Source organism: Aedes aegypti, chromosome 3 (genome assembly GCF_002204515.2).
Source record: "Aedes aegypti strain LVP_AGWG chromosome 3, AaegL5.0 Primary Assembly, whole genome shotgun sequence".
NCBI classification, from domain to species: Eukaryota; Metazoa; Arthropoda; class Insecta; order Diptera; family Culicidae; genus Aedes; species Aedes aegypti.
In genome coordinates, this window is record NC_035109.1 from 246,767,002 (window position 1) to 246,789,859 (window position 22,858).

Below are 22,858 nucleotides of genomic sequence, written 5' to 3' on the forward strand. Positions count from 1 at the left end.
TATGACATGGAACAAAAAAATCATTGACTAATTAACATCAGCTTTATTTTGATGTTTTTGAAATTATGAGGTACCCAACATGAACAATTTTTTTTTCAAATGAATATTCATGCAATATTGACTGTAATGAAGTTGAATCAATGTTTACCCAAAACTGAATCCAATAAAAAGTCATATGTTGATCTTTCAATATCAAATCAGAAATAGCATGGATGTTCTAACTCTTCAATACAAATTTAATGCAGCCTTCATGCATAAATTCATACTTGCCGTTCAAGAGAAAAGCAACACTTAATTGCCAAAATCTCTAAAAAGCTGAAATTGCTATGAAATACAATCTCCTGTTCCTTACTCGATATTCTGTATCTCGATAACGCGTTAGAGAATCATTGTAAAATAGTTATTTATTTAACAAGTTGCAAAATGATGATTTTTTTTAGCAAGAGTCGTACATACTGAAAAAACGAGTTGCATACAGCATTATTACAACCTTATTACGAAAAATGCCGTATAAGTTACATTGTTTCTAGGAGCACAAACAAAATGTAGGAGAGAATCCACATGGACATCCATGCGTAGTATCGACTCTATATCTTCAATCAGATAAGCTGTGATACAGTAGTACCCAACTAGTGGATTATAACTAAATTGTAGCACAATAATATCAAGATTTTTTATAAATAACAAATTTTGTTTCATTCTGGTTAGAAGCCTTTTGAGTTCATGGAAGAAATTGTAACATAGGGTAGGTGTACCAGTTATAGCCATAGTGGTTCCTTATTTCACCATACGTGATATCTTGAATGCCTTCAAATTTTGAAAAATCTTTTGTGTTTTAGCAGCAAGATAAAGGATAAATCTTGATGTTAAAACATTCAGAAAGATTGAAAATGTAAAAGTTATCCATATTTTGCATATGGCCAAATAGGGAACCACTATGGCCATAACTGGTACACTTTCCCTAATTAAAACAAAATCGATTATAATAACAAAAGCTGTTTTAAATTTGTTTCAATTTAAAACATAATTATAACACAATTTGTTGTTGAAAAATTGAAGGTGTTTGCTTATAACAAATTTTGTTACGATAAATAACAAAATGAGTTATATTTTTGTTTGATTTGAAACATAATGAGTAACATTTTTGTTCAAATTATAACTTATTTTGTTTCAATTTTGTTTAGTGTAGAGCAAATTGTGTTATAATTTTTGTTATTTTAACTACTGACCAACCCAAATTATAACATATTTTGTTATAAAAAACGCGCTAACTGAGTAACAAAATCTGTTGCAATTCTGTTGTAATCCACTTGTCGGGTATCTATGTCCATGAACATAAATGTCACAAATTTTCTCGCTTCACTTAAACTCAAATTGATATATATTCTTAATTTGTACCAGGTAAGACGCCGCATGATGTTTTTATCTGTGTTGTAGGTACAGTTAGTTCTCATTTCTAAACTTCCTATACAGTTTGTGTACAAAGTTCCGGTAATTTTGAGACCGATTTTACTACCACCTCTACGTTCACTGGACGAACCGATTCCAAATCAGAATGGCTCACCTACGGATACGAATCGTCCAATGGATATAAAATCGATAGCTTGTTGACAAAGTTATTAAGAAACACAGAGTAATTCGATAAATTATGTATGTAATTATGTACATTGTTTGCAATTACAAAAAATGGCCTTATAGTTGGATTATAGCTCGAGCATAAACATATTTAAAGAAAATCCACATGAGCTTCCATGCGTAGGAACAGGTAGGCTGTGGAATGACTGTCACTTAGCTATTTTCACACTTCCATTGCCGATTCCATTTTCAATTACTAACCAGGTAAGACGCTGCATACAATTTTCCACAACATCGAAATTATTATTTCGTTTTGCGTTGGCTGAACGGACCACGGATAAACCTGCCGGCTTTTGCGAAAGTGAACAATCGCTACGTCCACAAGACAATCCCACTCCAACTCAGAATCCATCACAGTCAACTAGCTTCTGACTCTATATCCGTTGGACGATCCGAATTCAACTTAATTAGGATTTTCAAACGGATGTAGAACCAGAGGCAAGCACAACTCCCAAAACAGTGCTGAAAAGTGCTACTTTTCGATACCGTTATTAGTGCTTAAAGTAGCACTTTTCAGCACTATTTCTTCTGGTAGGAAAAGTAGGCCATTATGTTGACCAATTATTAAAAAGTAGGCTGATATACAACGGATTTGAAAAAAATAATTTTCATGAATACTAGATGGTCCCCAGGATCGCATTTGCACTGGTTTTGTGTTTATAAATCGATGCGCCCTGATCTGATACGGCCCCTCAATATCGAGTTATGAAGAATTGATTGTGCAACATTAATTGAATACAAAATTCATAAACCCTTATTTTGTCCAGCACCGCGCTAGAGCGAGGGTTGTCTACCTATTTGTGTACAATACACCCGATTCTGTTTTTGTATGGATTTTTGCACTAATATACTACGCAAAAATGAGCATATCTTCTCAAAAGATGTGCATTTTAGTGTAAATAACATTTCCTCTGAAGCTTGCATCGAAGAATTTCCAATAGTTGATGATAAATAATCCTAGTAAGGAAAAATCTAGCTAAAAATTAAAAAGGCGTAAATTCAAATTTTGTGCTGAAAGAAAGAACTGAAGTCAGAATCTTGTTTATATTTTGTGTGTTTCACTGTGTAATAGAGACAAATGTTGGTAAATATTTTGTGCACAGTGGAGTTAAGAAAAATTTTAATCCTATGGATCCTGCTACTGAAAATTGAAAGTTACTATATATAAGGGGCTCAAACACAAAGGTAACCACAAAACTAAGAAAGCTTTCCGTTTTTACAAGGCTGAGATTGAGTACCTTAAAATATGTTATTAAGACCTGTTGCCTGAAAAAAAGATACCTAAAAGGAATAAAAATGAGGCCGAAAAGAGACCAAACAGGAAGCAAGAAAACAAAACGAAACCTAATTGGAGCCAGTAAATAAGATTTAGATTTTGATCCTTTATACCATCAGAGCAGATATTTCTACAAGATCTGAGACTTTTTTTTGAGAATTCCTCGTGATATTACGACAATTATTACTGCTCGTATTACTGTATGTGTATTTTCATGAATCTCATAAAATATTATTTTAGGTAAGTTTTAATATTACTTCGAAAATGTATAAAGGTGTATTTGTAGCTAATATTTCCCGAGGAATTTTTACACGAATATTCCTAGGGAATTTCAAAAAGTATTTTACTTAGGATACTTCAATGCCTTAGGAAATGCCGAGTTTTTTTTTTCTGAAAAGAGATTTTGGAGACCAATTTGATCAAAATAAAGACTCTAGAGACCTTCCATTAAAGTAGAGACTTGCATTAAAATTGAGACCGGAAAATGTCAGTGGGAATTTGATGAAGAATTAGATAAGTACTACATCCACGAATTCCTACGGCAATTTGGTTCAGCCAAGAACTACTTGATACTCTGGGAGTTTTATAGGAATTGTTTTGCAAATCATCAAGAGGTTAATCAATGCTTTGATAGATATCAAAAGTGATCTTAGATTAATTCATAACTTATTGATTCTTCAAGAATCTTCTTATAATTCTCTATGGATGTGCAAAAAACTTCTCTTGATTTACTTCCAGGAATACTCACGGAAATTTGTTTCAGAACATACACATGGCTGGTTTTTGATATTTTCAAGAAAACATCCTTTGATTCATTCAGAAATGCTCTAGAGGATTGCTGTATTAGTTTTTTTTCAACAATTAAAGACATTTCTTGTAACAATTCTTACAGTTAGTTTCCCAAGATTTGCACTATATATATTCTCAATCGTTCTTCACACGAGCCAGAATTTTTTGAGGGTCATGCACAAATCCTTTGGTTGTCCTACCCAGGTTTATTTGTGCATAGTACATTTCCTACCTATCCTACCCACTTCCCGTGCCACTTCAAGAGCCCATCGAGGTAGTCATGATGACCAACTTTTACTATGGTTCACTAACTCGATGTCGAGATAAGTAATATCGAGTTAGGGAGAGTAATTGCCAAGTAATTAATTTCAATATATTTTTATGTTGATACAGTTTTTATTAATCAAAATAACGAAATCATGTTTTATTTCTTCAAATCGATAGGGTGCAGAACCACTTGGGCACTTCCATGGTTCACTTTGGCATGCGGGGGTTTTCTCGGCCAAATTGTCTGAAACTTTGCAATAAGAAGCGCATTAGTACGACGCATTTTGTGGCCAACTTAAGCTCCGTAGCTTTCGAAAAACCCCACTGCCGAAGTGAATCAAAACTGCCAAGAATAGGATCCGGCCCCCTAGTGTTAAATATACCTACCCAAAATACCGATTTTCTGCTTTATCGACCTTTTCCATCAAATTTTCTTAGAAATTATGTTTTGTCAATGAAAGTCTTTTTAACGATTTTAGTGAGACTGGACTTTTGGAGCCAACATTTGTATGACGTGCGGCCACTGTGCAACGCGTGTAACGCGTTTGGCTATAACCAATACCTACTAGTAGTGAGTTGGAGAAGTTTTTCTCTTGAGTTTTAAGGCTTCCTGTCTGGTGGAAAAGTTTGTGGAAATTTGAGTGTGGTTCTGAGTTTGGTAATCCCAAAAATATATTTTCAAATTTGAATTGCACAGGATGCATGTTCATGTGACATTATGCAGTTAATTTATCTTGAATAGAGTAGATCCTTCAAACTCAATTGACATAAGTTAGTATACCACAAAATGAGATGAGAGAATTGAGAGAGCTCAGATTTTCATACAGCTCTTCTGAGTGGTGTCATGTAGTACACATTCTATGTTTCTTCTGTACAACTAAATCGACATTAAAAATTTGAAAGCCCTTAGCAATAGCTAATTAGTTAAATGATTTGCAGTGCAAGTTTGGTGATCCGGGAATGGATTTGAAATATTCATCATTTTCGAAAATAGCTCAACACTTTCTCTCGTTCACGTACACATGACGTCACTCAGCCAAAGCAATGCGCATGTCCTCCAGTTCGGAATCGTGACCGACCGGGAACTTACAAATACCCGTAGCCATGAGTTCGGTAATCGGTGAGTGGAAAATTTGCTCCTCGGTTCGTCCGCACGGGTGGAGTTTGCCTCGAAGTATGCAATCGGAATCAAAAGGACGTCAGCTTTCGTGTCGGTCGCAGTGTTGCTGAGCGTGGGTACGATCCGTAGAAGTGTGCTTACCTATAGCTAGCTATCTTCCCCCAATGGGTTTACTTCGCACCCTTCCTGTCTGGTGCGCTTTCCATTGTGGGAGGATAAGAACAAGAGGACGCACGATGCCAAGCAAATGCTGGTTTTGAAGCAGTGTAGGATTTTTCATGCGGGGTCTTATGAGGTCATAGAAAATTGGTTTTGCTGTTTTGTGAAGTTGTTATGTAATTAGAAAAAAGGGTGCTTCATGTGGAATAATGTGATGAACATTCCTTGCAATTAGTTGCTTGGAGATGATTTGTAAAGAGAGCTCATCATTGCAATCTGTAAGTGTGAAACAAGTGGCATGAACGACGTTCTAAAGGATCTGGTGTAATTGAAAATTGTAGTGGAATCTTACTGAAACGGTGAATCATTGGTGTTGCTGGGATACGACGCAAATGTTTGCGATAGATGGAGATGTATTAACGTGAAGCAATCATAACTGGCTTCAGAGCCACCGTGTAAAAATCTGAGTGCCGGCCGGAGGAACGGTTATGTGTGAGAAGATAAAAACCTGAGAGAAGAAAACGAAAACCGAAGTATAAAGCCTCTAGACAGGAAAGAAGTACAAGAAGACAATGAAAAGTAAAGACATTATGGGAAAACTCGAGAAAAGCTGATTAGATTCCCAACTACAGAAAAAAAACTTGTTTTTCGTCTCAACGCCGATGGAATTAATAATTAAAATCCAATTTGCCAAAAGCAGGAAAAACATTCCTCGAGCAAACAACTTCTATCTCCAGCGAAAAACTTATTTTCTGTCAGTAGTGCAAGCATAACCCAACGAGAATTCTCAAAATGAAGATCATTTGTAAATTGTGTAACTCACCTGGCAAAAACCACTACCATGCTTATGTAATGTTTGTTTCATTTTCTCATAAACTTTGGATTCTTAGCTTCGTTTTTCGGAATATTTTCTTCTTGCCTATCTAAACGTCAACCGTACCAAGCTCTGAACATTTACCCACACCAACATCAAGGAAAATTCTTCTGTTGCGTGTGTCGTGCGGTGCGAAGGCGGTGCGTGTGCGTGCATCTCTTCCGACGAGAATATCGGCAACACGCGTCTTGCGTTTTTTTTGTCGGTTCGACTTTTACTACTTACAGTTCAAGGATAACGGCTTCGATGCGCTTCCATTTGTTCTGCCTTCTTGTTTCTTACATTATTTTCCCTGCTCTGCTATAACGTGACGAACTGATGATTTCTCAAAGGGATACTCCGTTTTTTTTCCCGAGAGCAGATATAGCAAAATTGCTTCTTAGAAAGAAACCCATTTTTCTATGAGCCACTGTCAAGCACATAGACGAAGTTCTATTTGTCCACCGTTCAACAACGATAGATAGCAGTAACTTAACGACGACGTCTCAAGTTTTATCATCACACAGCCATCGTTGTTACATCTTGGGCATCTGTAGGAAGAGAGGGACGTGACGTGACGCCATACGGCGTAGGCATCCTAAATTTTATTAGCGTCTATTTGGGCAGACAAATGAGATGGTGCTTCCCAGAGGAATTTCGGCAAAGGCTGTTTTCAAGGGCATCATATCAGAATAAAGCGTAGAACGATTTCTGATGAATGTTGTTGACTATTGTGCAAAGGATTTTATGGAAAAGTTTCAAATAGATATTAAGTTGCTGTAATATTTTGATGTATTTTTCTAAATATTGGATTTACATAGATTTAGTTTAAATGTTATGACTAGAACATAAGAAGCCTATAAACTGATTGAAAAGTATTCATACCTTTTATTAGACAGATAACTTGATCTACTTTTTGGTAACATCAAGTCAAGTAAATATATTTAACACATTTTATTGCCAGAGGTATTACAATATTAAGCAATTATGTATGAATATTCTTCAAACTTCGTATGAATTCTAACAATGTAAGGATACCCACCTTCAGCGTTATAAGATTTGTAAATAGACCAGTTTTTCCTTTTCCTGTTTTGGAAACAAAAATAAGAGTAATTTTTGAAGAGTTTCTGCATAGAAGAGTTTTGCCAAATTGAGCTTGATTGGCTGCCCGTGGTGGTTACTCCAGTATTGCCAGATCAGCTGCAATTTCACGAGGAACCAACCAGATGACTGCTTGGGACTAACTGACACCCTTAGTGTATTTTTTGCTGATCTTCTTACTTTAGGCAACAATGGCGCCTGCCAGTCAGAATGCAGACCAATGAGGGGAAAGGGGAGGAATCGATGATGCATTGAAAATGGCCCACAGTAGATCGGATATACCCCTGCATCTACGCCAGTTCATGCGGGAAGGTAAGGAATGTATCGAAAAGTAGTCGCAAACATTCAAAATGGTATATCTCAGAGCATAGTTTATCTTTTTTCACGCAAATCTTCATCACGTCATCAAGTATTGGAGCAACTAAAATAATATTGAATAATACTTAGTCTTAATATAAATACAACAAGGTTTATAAAGCATAGAAAATAAAATATTGCACAAAATTACAATTTTGAAGAGTTTTCTGAAGATTCTAAGGTTTGTATTGAACGAAGTTTTTATCAAACAAAATAGGGTGAAAAGCTTATTCCACAGACAAACAGACATAACACTTAGAACAAATCTCGATCCAAATCATAGTCACGAGGACATGTACGCCCAATGCTAGAATTAGTGTATTTGGCCGACGGGCCAACAGATGGCTGTGAAAACGTCAAACGCGAACAAAAACGATGCGAGCGCTGCGGGTGGCGGATTGGCCACCTACCATATTTTTGAATCGACCGTTAAAAAGGTGGTCGATGGACAATGATGAGAGTGTGACGTCTGTTTGTCTGTGCTTATTCTATCGGAAAATATGTTTACTTCATACAGCACGTGAAACGGACTTCAAAATAATAAATTATTGCTCTAAGAAAGCTCAATTGTTGGAAAAAGGTCGGTTTTAGAAAGTCACTTTTGTATAATCAACTTTTGAAGCTCTGTCATATACAGCTGTAATTTTATTCAGTACCATTTTTTGCTTACGTTACTTCATAAAAATGCAAAGAAACTTTTCCAATCAAACATTTTTTTTTATTCGTTCCTATTCTTCGATACTACCATTAACGTATAGAAAAAAAAGAATCAAAAAAAGAGGTCCCTAATATCGACTTATTTCGATTTTTGTACTTGCTTTCAAATGCTTGTTAAATGTATTTTTCAATATATTTTTTACATTATGTCATGGGAGCTGTGCCACAGAATATATTAGCATAAACAAAAACCATTTTTTCTCTTTTCTTTCTTAACATGTCAGATTTTCATCGACATTTGTTAGTAATTTGAAAAGAACAAGTCTGGAATTTAACCCATGATCTTCTGCTTATGGAGCAGAAGCGGTAGCCGTTAAACCTCCATCTTCGTCTAAGAGTTTTGTATAAATTGCTACAGAATTGAAAAAGCAAAGCATTGTTGTTTTTAATTTTTGGGATCGTCCGTTGGCCATGTTAGTTAGCTGGTATGCTCGACAATTACCATTGATTGGTTACTGTGCATAAAAGCATAACTGACTCATATAAAAAAAACAAGTATGAAGTTTGTGTTCTCGTACAAATGTTCATAATATTTTAGTACATTTCAGCATACCAAATTCATTAAGCACCAACACATAGCTAACTCCTTATGCTTCTATTGATCAGTAAAAAATGAATACTATACACGATTTGCATTCGCTTTTTGGGTTGAAAGTTCATATGAAGACTTTTCTGCCTTTATTTTTCAATGTGGGACTGCACTAACTTTATGTTTTTCCACAACATTTTCAATCAAAGAAATTCTCGCATAACCTTTCGAAAATACCTATTAAACAATGAGAGGTTCTCTTTGTTTACTTCTCTTCAATCAATTAAGCCACTTTAACCTCTACAGTACTGAATTTTGACATCAAAGTTTCAAAATTCTTTATCTTTGCTATTGTTTTGATCAAATTTTTAAAAGATTTTCAGGAAAAATCACAAATGAGTTATAATTTTGATGCATGGATTAATAATTTTAAAATCTATGACTGTTTAGGACATAGTTTCGGATTTGGCGGGGTACCTAGTGTATTTTTAAATATAATATGATTGGGAAATTAAAAAAAACCTTATATGTACATTTTTTTCTACAACCATGAGATCAATTTACTTTTTGACAAAATGTATCTCCTGATTCAGTTTGGAGACTATTGCATGCACATGCAAAGAAACGTAAATTTTTGAAGGAAGCTCGAGTAATGGGAAATTACTCGTGAAATAGTAAGCTTAGAAACTGGCTCCGATCTTGTGGGACTTAACACCAGAAATAAAACGAAATATATGTTATTATGTCAATTGATTTTAATATGAAAAATCATAAAATTCAAGTCATCATTCGACAACAGCAGAAGAGGTTCCAAAATCAACCATTTGGAGCCCTATTGTAACCTTACACCGACTGTCTGAAAATGGTCAGTACCACTTTACTATTCAAGAAAACATATTTAATCATCTTCTTCTTTTTTCTGGCGTTACGTTCCAATTGGGACAAAGCCTGCTTCTCAGATTAGTGTTCTTATGAGCACTTCCATAGTTATTAACTGAGAGCTTTCTTTGCCGATTGACCATTTTTGCATGTGTATATCGTGTGGCAGGTACGAAGATACTCTATGCCCTGGAAATCGAGAAAATTTCCTTTACGAAAAGATCCTCGACCAGCGGGATTCGAACCCACGACCCTCAGCTTGGTCATGCTGAATAGCTGCGCGTTTACCGCTATGGCTATCTGGGACGAAATCATGAATTTTGAGCCGTCGAAAGGTATCAGTGCATGATATTCTGGAAGTGACCCCTCGGTTCTCTGCCGGAACCGATATCCGGTGACCATATTCCCTAAATGGCCACAATACTTTTCAAATTGAAACAGGTGATATATTTTGTCAAATAGATCAAGGTTTCATTGATTTTTTAAATGTTTTTGATAAAGTTTCTTGCATTCTTCTCCATTATTTTCGTTTAAAAAACTCTAAGTACCCCAACGAGTTTGGACCCATCACCGAATTCAAATTGTTTAATGCATGAATCAAAAAACATAGTGAAAAACTTCCCGAAAGCTCTAGTATAGCTTTAGATAGTGCAATCATAATCGAAAGAGAGCGAGATAATCTCTCATTGCGTTACATATGTGCTTTTGAACAGCTAGGCGAGAATTCTTCTAGATTCCTCTACCAAATCTCGCAGAATTTATTTCAGCGATTTTTCAAGGGAAGCATCCCACTAAGCATAGAGGAAAACTTTTCGTGAGGAATGTTCTCCGACTGTACCACTGGGCGTTGTATGCTAGTCCATTGTCTAGTGTGGTGCTTCCTTCAAAGGGCAAAACTGGAAGCATTAACGTGAAGGTGTCTATAGAGGAACTTCGCCGGAATTTGTTCCAGGAAATCCCTGAGCACTCCAAAGATACTACCTCCAGTAATTTCCTCAGGTATTCTTCTTCTTCTTGGCATTAACGTCCCCATTGGGACAGAGCCTGCTACTCAGCGTAGTGTTCTTATGAGCACTTCCACAGTTATTAACTTAGAGCTTTCTTTGCCTAAGTTGCCATTTTCGCATTCATATTCCGTGTGGCAGGTACGATGATACTCTATGCCTAGGGAAGTCTAGGAAATTTCCATTACGAAAAGATCCTGGACCGACCGGGAATCGAACCCAGACACCTTCAGCATGGCTTTACTCAGGTATTACTTTGCCTATTTTTATCCAGAGATATTTTTTTCCTTCAGATATTTTTTTTCAGATATTTTTCAACCGAATTTTGGTTACTCTAGTTGATCTTCTGAGAGTCCTACAGCATTTCTATCGAGATAATCCACAAAGGTTAATTTCGGAGCTTATGATAAAAAAATAGATTCATCTTTATTTTTTCAAAAAAATCTGCGAAAATTCTTCTGCCTGTTCATGTTTCCTTAAAGAATTCATCCACGCTTACTCCCAAAAATCCAAAATACCTTGAGGAATTCGAGGAAGTCTATTAAGAGCTCCACAAGGAATTCCACAATAAATTCAAGCTGAGGTTTATCATATAGCTACTGAAGAAAATTTTCCAGAAATTTCTCTTGCATTTCATCTAAGAATCACTTCTGCAGTTATTGTAAACATTTCTCAAAGAGCTTCTTTAAAAATCCTCATAGAATCTTAAAAAGGTTCCATACCAGCATTTTTTTTTCAGATTTAAACACATTTCTCGAGGAATTGTTTCAGAAAATTCTGAGGAATATCGTCTTAAGATCTAGCTTTTTTTTCAATGAACTCTGCAATTTATCCATGAATCTATCTAAAACTTCTTCAAGAGTCTATGAGTTTCTTTAGAGATCCTTGTTCATCTAAAGCGACTTTAGAACAAACGCAAGTTTCATCAGAGCCTTTCGGTTTTTTTTACAAGAATACCTCATGGATTTTTTTTCGAAGATTTCTCTTCCAACTTCTAAAAGAAAACCGTTATTTCCCTGAAGACATTCATGGAAGAACGCCTGGAAGAAAAATTTTGAAGCCATCTTTGAAAAAAAAAAGTTTAAGATGAATGAGGAGGAATCCTTATATAAATTTCTAGTTGCAATTTTGAGGCAATTCGGAAAGACTGCTTTATAAGAAATCCTAATAAATCTCTGGAGGCATCTTTGGAGACAATAGGGTGCAAAGCAACTTGGGCCCTTCCATGATTAATTTTGGTATGGGGGTTTCTCGGTCGAATTGTCGGAAACTTTGCAATCAGAAGTAGTTCAATGTTACGAATATTGTACCCAAATATGAGCACGGTATCATTCGGAATCCCCCACTGGCACTGGCGAAGTGAATCTTAAGTGCTAAGAATAGGAACCGGATTCCAATCGGTTGATTTTTAGAAGATGTTCTAAGCGGAAATCTTAGAAGATGTCCCAAGAAAATCGATGGAAGAAACACTGGATACGATCTTGGAGGATTTAGAACTTTCTTGAATAAAATTTAATTTTTTGAAGGAATTCCTTATGATCTCTAAGGTTACTTCTTGGCTTTTCTTCCAGTTGAAGTTCTTGAGGAATCCAAAAGCAAAATTCTTGGAGGAATTTTTCCAAAGGAATTCTTAGTGGAAAAAATAATCAATGGACTCCTGAAGACAACTTATGAGTAATGTCTGAATCTTTATGTCAAAACCTGAATTTATTTTCCTCGAGAACATAATTGAAAAACACATTACAGTTAAGCGAGTAAGTAACACTTGTCGTAAAGTCACAAGGCATTTCCTAAACAAGTCTTGGATCTTAGATAAATGTGTGGTTTGATTCTGTCAAACTCTTATTTCCTGGCTCGTTTTAGATTTCGTTTTTTTTGGTTTCCTGTTTGGTCTATTTTCAGTATCTTTTTTGTTTCCTGTAGGATTCTGCAAGTTCCTATTTTCAAGGCACTCAGTCGCTGCCAGTCCTGCTATATGATAGTTAGTTAGTTGTCTTTATTTGAGAAACTTTAACCTGCTATATGATCTGTCCTGTAAATTATAATCATGTCATGATATCTAGCAGCAAATATCAGATGGTTCAACCTAATTCAACACGGTTTAAGAAGAAATTTCGTCAGAAATGTAGTTTGCTTTTTTATAGTCATTGTCAAAAAAAAAAAAATTTTAGCAAATGCCTTCAAGTCGATTCCAATTTTTCAAATCTGATAGTCCCTTTAATATCGAGTTAGAGTTAATTGACTACTGTTGGATTCCCTAAAAATATCTACTATTGTTCTTAAAAATAAAGTCGTTGAAGGTTTGATTCCTGGAATTTCTCTAGGAAATATTCGTGGAATTACAGCAGTAATTTTTGAAATAAAGCAAAAAACTTTCTGGGGTAATTGTGAAAAATATTTGTGGAGAAAATCTGGAGTTCCTGAAAAGATTCCTATCGAGATTTTGAATTAATTGCACGATTTTTGGCAAAATTTTCATTCAAAGAGCTGGTAAAAAAATTATCATATTCTTAGGATCCTGTTCAAACTTAAGTAAAATTTTGTAAGGAAATATGATAGGAAACAACTTGATGAAATCATAAGTAGGTACACTGCATTTTTTCAAAAACTCTGTTTTCTGATCAAACAATATTCTATTTATACAACTGGATCAGTGGTTCCCAACCTTTTTGAAGCTGCGACCCTTTTTGAAGGATTACAAACATCTTGTAGCCCGCTAATAAGAAGTGTTCTCAAAATGTAAGTTTATGAAAGCCTTTCATAAGCTACGTCTGTAATCCATCACATGAAATGCAAAAATTCAGTCAAGATTTCACTGAGTCCACTAAGAATATTGTTAGGAGTATATTTATAATCTTTTCAAGAGGTCGGTAAAGGACTTCTAAAAAGTATACTCCCAAGACCTAACAAACATTCAGGTTTAAGAACTAAATCGTTTTTAAAAATATTCTCTGGATAAAGATTTCTTCGAGAGCCATCCCAAACAATGTTGACCTGATTTGAAAGATTTCATAAGGGATTTCCAAGAGTTCCACCAGCCTTTGCGACAAATTTTAGTAAGCTGGATTAGGTATCACCCATGCAAGCTGTTTTAAATATTAAAAACTTGCTTATTGGAGCCTACCAACGACTTTTTCATTAGAAAACGATTTCTTAAAAAAATTGTCTGGATTTCTTTTAAATCAAATCCTTGGCAGATATTCGTCAGGAATCTTCGCAAAAATCTTTACAATCTCTTTTCTAACGAAGTTCCTAGAAAATTTTCGATAATATAGCCAGGAAACGGGCAAAATTTAATTAGGATTGAAATGATAACATGCCAGAAATATCCTATGGGCACCTCTAGGGAGTGTTGGCAGACAAACTCTCAAATTTTAATCAATGAGCTTTTCCACAAGAGAGAAATCATTAAAGTTTTGCCAAATGAATCTCACACTTGAGCTTGTCGTGTAAAATCACTAAACCATGCCAAAAATAACGGTTCTATCATAATACCAATCAAAACCTAATGTAGTTATTTACGTCAATTAATTCTGCAACATTAATGATTTAGAACTGTTAAGTTGCGTAAACAACAATTCTTACGTGAATAATCTCCAACTTGCAAAATGGGAATTTGAGATATTTCCAACACTAATCTAAGGAACGATAGTAAAGTTTCAATAAAAAAGCGTGCAGGCCGGTGAGGAGAAATTTGGCTGATAATCTCTTTTTGCCAAAACGACTTTCCATGTATTTCATCTGTAATTGTTTAATTAAAAAAAAGTCAAATTGAAAAATATTTGATAATAAAAATCTGATCTGAACCCAGTTAATAGATGATATTTTGCAAAGCAAACGAGGTAAGCGATTACAATGGCTTCATGGACTTTCTGAGGACTCCTCACGGCCCCCTAAGGGTCCGAAGATCATCGTTTGGGAAGCCTTGAGCTAGATTACTGCCTACAATCTTGATGTATCCTGAAAACTATTATAGTGCCTACTGAGATCTTAATGTTTTGTTGGATTCTTAAGTAGGAGAGGTTTTACCAAAACCATAATGTTCTGCTGGTTTTCCATTGTTTTCAAAAACTCTTGCTGAAATCGTGGTGATCTATTGTGTTGAGCAATCAGAAAAGGTTGTTTCTGTGGGAAACTCAATTTTCGATTACTTTTTTTTTACGTAAGATTAGGAATGTTTCCGGAAGGCCAACTCTGCGGAAGTTTATGACAACACATAAATGTCTTGAATACTTTGACACATAGAGACAAATGCCCCTTCTGGGTAAAGTCTCTCTAAACAAAAGAAAAAAAACTTTGACACTTCCAGCATTTGGTTGCCATTTAGTATACACTGTACAAAATGTTAACCATGTCCATTCATCTATTTTTTTCACCATTTAAAATTTGAAAGAAGTAGATGAGAAATCTAAATTGTGATGAATTTTGACATACATTTATCCTTATTTTCCTGAGTTCTTCAAATCAATTCATCCAGCTCATTGCTAGAAAATATGTTCTCCAAAGTTATACCATTATCCAAATCCCTTACATTGTATTATGCAAATTTGAAACTAACCCGAATACACTCAGATTCCTTCATTAATATGCAATAGCTCATACTTCCTCGTCCCTGCGTGTCAGCTTAACTCGATATAAATTTTCTCGCTCTCGCGATCCGTAGACAACCGTCTGTCGTTCTGGTTGTTTGAGGATGACAGCCATATTTCGCAAGACCGGAGAGTTTCCACCGAACCTGTCCCTTTATCGGTTAAACTTCAGCCCGTTCCCATCAGAGCAAATTTCCACTTGAATCTGGATACCCCTGAAGAGCACGTCATGAGCGTCATTTCAGCGGTATGTCTGAATAAATTATCCGTCGTCCGAAGGACGAATGTATGACTCACAGTTTCCAAATATAACCCACTTCTGCGCTGTATTTTTCTCTGTGTCCCTTGGGTCGTCACGAATCACTTCTCTCCGGTTTCGTCCTTCATGAAGGAGCAGCAATCGCCGCCGTGTCCCTCGCAATCGATGTTGATATTGGAATGCGCGTCTCCAAAACCCGCAGTGGTTCCGATTTAACACCGTTGCACAGTGGCGCATGGCTGGACAGAACCTCAAGAAATCATGTTCTCAAAATCGTCTGTTAATATTTTCAAAGGTTTTATACTATTGAGTGACTATTTCCCAAAAATGTTATATTGTTCGGTTTCGATTTGTGGTAGCTTTTTAAATAAGGAAAGGTCATCAAAATTTGATCAAATTAAATTCATCACCCACAAATCACCTTCCTTACATCAAACTTGCACTTGACGTAAATCTTCTTCTTCTTCTTGGCATTAAGGTCCTCATTGAGACAGAGCCTGATTCATAGCTTAGTGTTCTTATGAGCACTTCCACAGTTTTAACTGAGAGCTTTCTTTGCCAAAGTTGCCATTTTCGCATTCGTATATAGTGTGGCACGTACAATGATACTCTATGCCCAGGAAAGTCTTGGAAATTTCCATTACGAAAAATCCTGAACCGGCTAAGGAAGGCCCCACATCTTGACGTGAATATAGGTACTATAAATTTATATTACATTTGAATTAATAATAATGATTTTCCGTGCAAAATAACACAAGAATATTGGTAATTTATAAACTTTATTCGACATGGTATCGAATAAAGTTTATAAATGATCAATTCCAATCGATTTGGGACCTTTTACAGGGTTTCTCCTACCTTTGTATGAACGTGCGCCAGTGTGCGTCCCTCGGAATTTACGACGAAATCCTTTGCGCGAGCACAGTGCCGAAAACGCATTGAACCGAAGGACGGAAAATTATTTCACAACCGTTAGGAAAACATCGTTTGGTGGTCGGATGTGGCTTTGCCCATAAAACCAAACAAGTAATGACTCTAATCGGTTGGGAGGTGTATCTCTGGCGTAAGCCGCATGCTGTGCTGTAAAATAAGATATAATATATTTGTTTGCTGCTGTTTCTTATGAGGCGCGTTTTGAGAAGCTTGTTGAGAGTTTATTTAACGTTTTATTTTGCGAGTACCTAGCTCTTTTTATATTGGGCCGATTTTAATGATTGATTTCCCAAAAAACGTGTTCATTGCAGGCAGCAGTTGGTTTTGATATTGAAACTTTCATCTCTTTGTTGTTGTCATTATTTGCTCCTCAGCTCAATGTTTGGAGAGCACATCCAAAGTTATTAAGTGAGAAGTTTAGTCCTTTGGTGGAGATCTATGTGTCATATGCAAACAAAGATTTTTAGAATTCCAGATGTAACACAGGTCAGTCAGAGCTGTAAATATTGTATGATACCGGTCTCAGAATGCTGACACCAGCTCTGACAGGTAGTTTATCGTATAAGGAGTTCTTGGAATTTTCCTGAAGTATATTATTTAACAGATAACTTTGAATTATTACAACAATGTATGTCGTACAATAGCGCAGACAGATCACTTTTTCGAGGTGCGTCATTAATTTTCATCCAAGTATATAGTCCTTTTTGCCGGTAAATGTCTCTGGATCAACTACTTTGATCTTGAAGATAGTTAGTTAAAGGACTTGAATTCCGGCCTAGGCTAAACTTGACACATGTCATATAAATGGATAAGAGATCTCTAAATGAACTTACTTTTCAAAGATTGTCCATTGCCGGCATTGAAGGAACATGCGTGAGTCCTCATTACTCTACAAACATTCTTGTTCGAAATGTTATTGTAGCTAAGAATAAGCCTGAGGTTTTGACAAAGTTTACTAAGGATAAGCTGACAGTAGGGTGAAGATGACACTAGGTTTCCGATGCATGGTCAAATATGATATTCATATCTATCATCCTAACTTAGTAATCATTAAAAATGGCATCACTTTCATCCTAATTTGGTAAAAATAAATTAAGCTTTAATTGATATTTTGTTAACAACATACCGTTTTGATTCATATTACGGACACTTTAGGCTTCACGGTGTGTTTCGTAGAACAAGTTTATTACAAAAAAATAGGTAAGTCTGAAACTTCTCCACAATAAAGTCTAGGTTTCTCGCGTTCATTTGCTGCTAAAACCAAAATAATCGGTCGGGGGGTCCAGAGTAATTTTTTTTTTTTTGTTTGATTTCGAGAGACTTGCACATTTGTTTGAATTTGCCTATCTATGTGTTTGTGTACATTAGGGCGGTTCAAAATAAAAAATGTTTGAGAATTCAATCTCACATATGTTCCTTACTATCCTTACTATAAATATAGTGTTCTGTGAAATTCGCAGTTTTCTAGGTGGTGATTTAAGTTGGCCCAAAGACAATGTAGGTTTATATGGAAATTACTATGAAGAAATTTTGAGGTATGTTCCAAACACGCTTGTACTGTAATGTAAGTACAAACTTATTATCCCATTGTAAAAGCTCATTCTTCAAACCATAATAAAGACATTTGCATATGAGAGAAATTCAATTCGACAGATAGCAGAAGAGATATTCATGAGATTGTTTGCTATTATTTAGCTTAACCCCTCTACCGGCAGCCTCATTTTTTCAGCACAAAAATATATTTGAATCGCGATAACTTTTTTGTTTCTCTATATTTTTCCAATATTTTTTCACAACTTCTCAAAAAACTCTTCTACTTTTGGAATCTATGTCGGTATTGACCATTGGTCAACTGGTTTTAAAAATATTTCGGTGTTCCTTGGGGGACCGGCACTTCCCATATAAAATTTCAATATGATGTTTTAAGAAGTTTTCAAGATCTCGTTACGGCTAGAGTGGTACCAACAACATAAAAGCTTATTGCTCAAAAACTGTTACACCGATTTGTTTAATTTCTTCACAATAGACTTTCATCAAAGTTTAGTTTTGAAAAGCGAATAACCGAATATGAGAAAAAATCTGTAGCCAGCGATAATTACGAGAGTTATGGCTATGCGTCGGTCCCCCAAGGAATTTTGGAATATCTCCGAATATAGATGACCAATTCTCAAAACCGATACAGATTCTGAAAATAAGAGAGTTTTTTTGAGAATTTGTGGAAATTTTTTTCAAAAATATTGAGAAACAAAAAAGTTATCGCGATTTGAATATTTTGAAAAAATGAAGCTGCCGGTAGAGAGGTTAATATAGGGTTATAGTACTGCAAACAAGTACAACAATCCCAAACTCATTTTAGCCTCATGATGTTAGTTTCTGATCTTTTCATAAGCACTGTGCCACTAAGAAAATAACATAAAAAAATATAAGATTTGAAACTTCTCAAATACCATCCATATTAGCGTATTTTTCAGCACCATGGGGCAAGTATATTACATGCCTTATAACAAGGTTTATCACATGCGAAGCCTGTGATACTAGTTAATTCGAATATCTGAAATTGTGTTGTTTGAAAGGCGGATAAGTCACTTTTGTATCTAGGGGTCATGCACAAATTACGTCACGCTTCAAGGATGGGGAGGGGCCATGCGTGACAATCCTTACAAAATTATCGGAGGACTCATACAGAAAGTGTGACAAAGGGGGGCAGGGGGTCGAAAAAATTGAAATTTAGCGTGACATAATTTGTGTACAATCCCCTACGAGTAAAAAGAGAAATCTCGCATAATTTATGATCTCGTCCTAAAAGCCATAGCTTGTTATTACTGAGCAAACGAATGGATTTACACTTTATTTCACAATGCTACGACGAAGAGAAGATCCTCCTCTGTCTCCCAGCGGTGACAGTTTTTATTTTGGTCCGTTTATCAACGAGCTACACACTCAGTTATCAATGGTTTTAAGGGTGAATATACATAGAAGCCAAACCTCGAATTTTCAAAAGCACAAGTCTAAAGAAGCAGACAACCGGTAACTCACTGGTCACTCGCTGGTGGCGACTAATCAATAAAATGTTCAACGCAAAAGGTTGTCAGGTTCTCAAGATACAAATCTACAAACAAGCTCTTGAAAATTCGAGGTTTAATATCGATGCATCTTCACCTATTAAAAATATTTCCTAATAACTTCTTACATCATTATGACCAATTTAAGTACGATTTTCAAGGTTTTTCGTGGACAATAACTAAAATGACGTTTGAGACAGTTTTGCAATTATGCGTATATCATATGTCATATATGCTTATTACAGCTCTTTTGAGCAAGAACAACTTTACCTTCCAAACCAAGGTGTTCAAATGGTTTGATCTTGCAGCTTGTCCCGTATCTATGTTCAACGTAATGTGTGTCGGTACAAAAACACATATCCATGAATACTTCACACAAAATAAAAAAAAATGTTCTGGACCCCCCGACCGATTATTTTGATTTTGGTCGCAAATGAAAGAGCAAAGTCTAATTGTTTTTAGCTTGAAATTTCAGACTTACCTATTTTTTTTGTAATAAAGTTGCTCCACAAAGACACCGTGGGCTTCAGTGAAGTACAGCAGTGATTAGCAGCACATATAAATTGAATCATTCTGTACAAAAATTTAGCGTAATCAGGCCTTGCAAACACTTAAATTTTGAAAGGTGGGTGGAAATTCGGATTCCACATCTTTGATTCACTTTAATCAATAAAAATGTTTGGCCACTTCATGATTTTTATTCCGGACACAACCACACTTTCGCTTCATATTCCGGACACTTTGATTCGAACTCCGGACAGCTCTCGAAAAACACAATCAGAATAGATGAATCATTAATTAAAGGCACTAAGCCGTTAGAAAGACGTCAAAACTAGTTGAACATTGTAAATTTTCATGGATTGCCATGTAAAATGTTTATAAAAATCATCTTTCAAATTGGGAACTTTTTGACGGCGCAATTTGAAACATTTCGAGTGAAATCTTTCCCATACAAAGTAGAGTGTCCGGAATTTGAAGCTGTCCGGGATTCGAATCAAAACGTTATTACATTCCATTTGACGTAACAGTGCAGAGTTTATGAAAAAGTGAGTTGATTTTACTTGTTTATAAGTGAAAAAACGATTTTAATTAAATTAACCTAACTTAAGGTGATTTTAGAACGAAGCCACACCTCAAATTTTCAAAAGCACAAGACTTGAGAACCAAACAGCGCTCCGCGTTGAAAATTTATCCCATTGATCACCACCAGCAAGCAAGCAATTTGATTGACAGGTTCGCGAACTGTTGACTGGTTCTCCAGTCTTGTGCTCCTGAAAATTCAAAGTTTGGCTTCGTTTTATAATCACCTTAACCTAAATATACAACGCATTAAACGTGGCAATTGGAGATTGCAACGAGTTTTGTCTAAATTTATTAATAGTTTTATTGAACATTTGTTCCAATGTTTCAACATTGGATATTCTATGTAGCTCATTAGTACTACTATACCAGGGAGGGAGCTTCAACATTTTTTTCCACATTTTATTTTGAATCCTCTAGCTCTGCAGGAAGATCTTCTTCCTGTATTACAAAAACTAGTCCATATTGGATTCGCATACAACATGGCCGATCTGAAAATTTGTTTGAAGATCAGAAGCTTACTTTTTGATTATGATTTATCGTATTGCGGCTAACCTGCCGAGTTTGAGCAACTTAGCTTAGACTGACTACACATATCAATGGTTGCTATTCCGTGATTGACCGGAGTCAGTGAAAATGCACAAAGAATCAACTAGAAGTTCGGCTGGGATTGGCCATAATCTTCTTCAGTGTGCATAATTCAGTGCCTCTATTTATACAAGGTCAATAACGGCGCCGGCCACGTCCTTGCAGTCAGGTGGGATTGGGGGAAGGAATGTTAACCTTTGCTATTTGGAGACCGTGTTTGCCTTTGCATCTCCACAAAGTTTACTGGGAGGGATGTTTGTTAATGGGGAGGATCGTTGGGTCACAGGATTCACTTTGATAAGCGATTAGACCATGATAAATAATTGTTTGTGAGATATAAACATGCTTATATGTAAATATAATATTTTCATTTGATATGAACAATAGCTATGCAGAGAAAAATTATGCCGACACTTGAGGTGACGAACCTTTCAAAGTTTGTTGAATAAAGTGAACCTTTCGCAAGTCTACACTTGTAGTGTCGAACCATTCATTTTTTTTAATTACAAAAATAAAGGTAAAAAAGGAGCTTTGAAAAAAAAAAAAATCAGACATAAATAATTTATGAATCAGAGTTTATGTCGACACTCACAGTGACGAACCTTTCAAAGTTTGTTGAAAAATCATATTTACGTCTCACCGTTGTTACGATTAAAGGTGCAGTCATACATATTTTATAAATTATAAATAGTAGCATGAAACGAGCTCACCAATTGATCCGTCATCCTTGAGTAGCAACAAACCACTTTCAGCCTCACTCGTTTGCTCGGCTATATAAAAGCACTCAGAGAAAATAGGCGCGCGACCCGAGAGGGAAAACAACTGACGACTGCTCGGGCTTTCTTGACGCACTGCCCAGGAGCAAGCGTCAACGTTGAAAGATCAAAAAGGAATAATCGAACGCGGCACTTTTTCACTTTCACTCGACCGACACGCGACATGTTTGATCCTGCCCTCATCACCGGCCCATGCAGGAGCAAGCGTCAAGGTCGAAGGATCAAACACAACTAAGCGATCGCGGTTTTTATTACACGCTAACATTAAAGTACCCTTTAAATGAGTTCCATGTACCCATTTTCGCGAAAAATGGTTTAAATCATTAAAAGAGTAAAGTCGCTTTAAACATTGAAGAGTATCCTCTTCGAACTTCAAATAATGGGTATTTTTCACTCTTGGTTTTCAAAACATAAAATGGGTAATAAAACCTCCTTTTTTATGAATGCTGCCGCAGATTGAGCTTTTTCAAGATTCAAGGAAAAGGTCAGGAAAAAGTATAGAGCACTATTGATAACACAATGTAATATATTCATCATTCATAATAAAATATACAAATTATATGAATCGTTTCTCTTCCTGGAAGTTCCCAAACACACTGGGCCCTGCTATTGAAGATGCTGGTTCACTTTGTCTGCGCCAAAACATTCTCCATGGAGCCGGCCACTTAGAGACAACTTATTCCACGGGTATGCAGCTGTCCGTGTCCGAGTCCGCTAGAGGAAATAATAATATTCTAGGACTATAATACGCTTCCAAAGGGATGTTGAAATGTCTGAAACAAACAACCAGATTGTGTAGATCGTCATTCCAAAAGAAAATACTGGCATTACTTACGTGTCTGATATATGCAGTGAATGAAATTATCGCGGAAATAGGCATTTTTC

At 35.9% G+C, this 22,858-nt stretch overlaps 1 protein-coding gene across 6 annotated transcripts in view; it reads left to right on the forward strand.

Annotated features, from left to right (window-relative positions):
- The window catches only part of LOC5565217 (protein Fe65 homolog), a 300,368-nt gene that overhangs the window by 45,672 nt on the left and 231,838 nt on the right, over positions 1-22,858 (forward strand). Inside the window, exon 1 of one of the 6 annotated variants that reach the window (XM_021851271.1) lies at positions 4,608-4,625. The exons of 2 other annotated variants lie outside the window; for them this stretch is intronic. The gene's annotated coding sequence lies outside the window, so the exon portion shown is untranslated. Of the gene's footprint in view, positions 1-4,607; positions 4,626-5,153; positions 5,204-5,226; positions 5,525-22,858 lie in introns of those variants that run through there. 3 more of the 6 variants (XM_021851268.1, XM_021851273.1, XM_021851269.1) reach the window with 3 other exon arrangements.